This window comes from Kryptolebias marmoratus, linkage group LG13 (assembly GCF_001649575.2).
Source record: "Kryptolebias marmoratus isolate JLee-2015 linkage group LG13, ASM164957v2, whole genome shotgun sequence".
NCBI lineage: Eukaryota > Metazoa > Chordata > Actinopteri > Cyprinodontiformes > Rivulidae > Kryptolebias > Kryptolebias marmoratus.
The window spans coordinates 568,423-572,139 of record NC_051442.1 but is presented as its reverse complement, the minus strand read 5'-3'; the positions used below and the strand labels follow the sequence as shown (position 1 = coordinate 572,139).

At 41.0% G+C, this 3,717-nt stretch overlaps 1 protein-coding gene across 1 annotated transcript in view; it reads left to right on the top strand.

Annotated features, from left to right (window-relative positions):
• Positions 1-1,895: 1,895 nt before the first annotated feature.
• LOC108250334 (protein sprouty homolog 3) overlaps positions 1,896-3,717 on the top strand; it is a 20,281-nt gene continuing 18,459 nt past the window's right edge. Inside the window, exon 1 of the mRNA XM_017440173.3 lies at positions 1,896-2,413. The gene's annotated coding sequence lies outside the window, so the exon portion shown is untranslated. The remainder of the gene's footprint in view (positions 2,414-3,717) is intronic.

Here is a 3,717-nt window from a genome sequence, read left to right as displayed (position 1 = left end):
TGAGACGAGTTGGAGACGCCCACAGAGACATTCAGGTGAGTTTGAGACGAGTTGGAGACGCCCACAGAGACATTCAGGTGACCCAGTGATCACATGATTCATGACTTCACCCTGACTTCCTGTCTCATGGTTCAGATTTTCAGTTTGTGGTTTTGGTCACATGACCGACTCACGGCTGGGTCCTGCTCTTCATCCAGCAAACACAGAACAACACACACACACACACACACACACACACACACACACACACACACTGAACATGTGCAGAGGGAAGCGCCGGCAGAAATAAATGACTTTGTCAGCTGTGTGCTGTTAATCAGGCCATTTGTCATTGATCCCTGCATGACCCAGAACATTCCTGCTTCTCTCATCTCTGCTCAGTTTATTCGTATTTTTCGTTGTTTGCAGTATTTGGCATCAGTGTTTAATTCTAAAGTTTCTACAGAACTTTCACTGAGGAGAATAATATAAAAATATCAGCCGGACGATGGTCTGAAAAGCTTTGGCTGCTCCAAACATCAGTGTAGTCGTCACTTCTCAAAGCTCTGGACCGAGGAGCTGGTGGTAAACCCAACAGGTGGATGAAGCAACATGACGTCTGGAGTCCATCTCAGTGAGACAGAGAAGACATAAAGGAGAATAAACTGTCCTCTCATTGAGACACTTTGTGATTAAGTTTCAACATAAAATCCACATCATTTGCAGGTATGTATACAGGTGTGTCGCAAGTTACCAATTTAGTGTGAATCCAAGTAAAATTTGTCTATTTTGTCACAACTTTGTGTCCAGCTGATGTCCACTGCAGCCCAGTGAGACACTGGCTGGACAGTTTCCAAATCACTCCGATGTTTCTGCAGGTTGTTTTATTTTAATCTGCAGAAGAAATTTGTGAAATGTCTCTTCAGGAAGACGCCTCATTGTTCTCGTGAAGCAAGCCTTCATTAGTTTCTTTCAGATAATCTCATTGTCTCCATCTTTTCCCCACCTCAGTGTCTCTATCAGCAGTTTGTTTCATCTCAGATCCTTTCCTCAACAGGAAACAGAGCTCCCCCTCAATCCCATTAGGGACCAGTGTCCAGTTACACCAACGCTCGTGTGTGTGTGTGTGTGCTCTGCCTGCACGTTGCGTATTGTTCTGCTGCCTGAATCTTGCTGAGTAAGGACACAGACCATAAGAAGGAAAAAAGAGACCGATATTCACCTAAATGCACATGAATGAGAATCCTCCCAAAAGATGAGGTTTAAATTACAGCGTTTTCAGCACCGTCAGTCACATCTGAACAAATAAACTCTGTCTTTTCCTTTTCTGAAGGGTTCATTGGTAAACCAGAAAGTGTTTAAGATTTTTAAATGATTTAGTCCTGGGGTCTGACGCAGATGAGTCCAATTCTGGTTCCTTTTTTAAATCGCATTGAGATGCATGAAGAAACTAACATCACAGCATCTCCTCTTCGTGTATCTGATTACGCACAGAGCCTGACTCTGGCTCAGATTTCTACCTGCACGAGTTCTACAAAATGATGACAACGTCTGAAACGTCACATATGAGCCATACGATCTGATGTCTAACGCTCTGTTTGTTGACCTCTCCAGGCTCCCTTCCACCTGCTCCCTACCCTCACTGCAGAGGTTTCCTGCAACTATCGCTTGATCTGATCCATCATACACATTTATCCTGAATGATCCAACTTTAAATGAGACAAAAAAAATTAAACAAAAGAGTCTGAAATTTGTTTAAGTCAGAGTTCTGCTCCGTCACGTTCAAACTGAACGATGGAAGAGGGAGGAGTTGTAGAGAGGGTGGGAGGAGGAGGAGGAGGAGGAAGGAGGGCTGAGTGGAGTGAATGTGTGTGTGTGTGTGTGTGTGTGTGTGTGTGAGAATGAGTGACAGAGAGTGTGTGTGCAGCTCTCAGTCATTCATCTCTCATAGAGACGAGAGGAAAGAACATCAAGAAGGACAGAGGACAGATTTTATAATCAGAAAAAAGAAAAGATTTTTTACCAGGAAAGTTTTGCAGTTAATCTTCCTCCAACTTTGACTTTAAAAACTTTTTTTTATTATTCTTTCATACTAATCAAACTTTGCTTCTGCGTGGAGATATTTCCAAGGATTCCAGCAGTGGAAGCAGCTGTTTCAGCTCAGACCTCCTCAGAGTTGAGCTCGAACAGAACGGACTGGTTGGTTTGGACCCGGAGAGGAAGCACCGGGGATCAGAGTGCTCCTGAAGAAGCTCCGGGAGGAAGAGGAGGAAGAGGAGGAGGAGAGGGCGCCAGCATCCTCCCAGCTGCTTCACCACCGCAGACACCAAGAAATTACTGCACAAGTTTAACTTCTTCGTGTTTCAGCAAAAATAACTCATCAGAGAGTCATCCAGGACGCAGCGCCGCAGAATGGATCCTCCACCAATCAGAGGTAAGCATGAATTCATCCAATCTGAGCATGAAATATTGATGATCTGCATGACCTTGGAATGATGGAGTTTGATTACAATTTGTGACAAACCTATTCAGATTTTAATCTTGAAACATGGGTTCTGTTTGAAGTTTTTCTTTTACTTTTGATTTGAGCTGCAGAATCTGCAGAATCAGTGAAAATAAAACTTAAGAGCTGCAGACAGAGTCAGCAGAGATGCAGGACTCAATCTGCGGCTCTTTAAATCTTTGTAAAAGTGACACGTCTGCAGATATTTATTGTTGTTTCATCTCTGAGAAGTGGCAGCGTTCTTTAGGAAATGAAGCTGTTAACAGATTTCCTCTAATGTTCATCAGAGATGCATTTTGATCTGATCAAATATTCTATAAATATTTAAACAGGGATAAAAATCAGAAAGAAGTCATCGGATCGGACTCAGCTTCGTGCCGTGGGATAAAATGAAGATTTCTGAATACTTTTATTTATAAAAATGTACTGAACAGAAAAAGAATAAAGTGCTAAAACTGTGAGGTTCAACCAATGTCTGAGTAAAAATAATATATAAAATAATCAAAACATAACTTAACTAAGGATAAAACAACTACATGTTATAGATTTAGTGGTTGAGATGAAAATTAGATTAAAATGAGATGAAGCAAAGTTTAAATAAACAAAATATATTAACTTAAAGTAAAGTAAAGGTTTATAAAGCATATCTCACAGATTAAAATCATAAATTTGTTCACTTATTGTTATAAAACTGACTGTGGAATAAAACTATAAATATAGACTTTTTGAAATAAAAATAATAATAGAAAGACCAAAAACACAAGATAAACATTAATAATCTGAAGGATTAATATTTGGAAGTAAAAGTATTTAAACAGAAGAAAATTTGATGATTTATTTTTCTTTGTTTTGTTATAAATGATGTTGTTGGACATATTTTCGTCTCTTCGATCTTTGTGGACGTCGTGTACTCGGACAACAACGTTTGGAGTAAAAAGTGATTTCAGGACAAATGATCTGATTTTAAATACATATATGTTTGGTTTGGTGTGTTTTTGTTGGTAACAGCGACGAGGACATGTAGGGCTGGGATTGATTGTCCTCAAGGTCGGATCAGGAATGTCAATATCCATCTCCACTGGGGTGGGACTGCAGGGGCGGGTGGACGAGGGAGGGACGGGATGGACGGATGGGAGGGAGACAGAAACAGGACCGGATGAGAGGAGCGGGGGTGTTTTTACCATGGATGGATGGATGGATGGATGGATGGATGGATGGATGGATGGATGGATGGA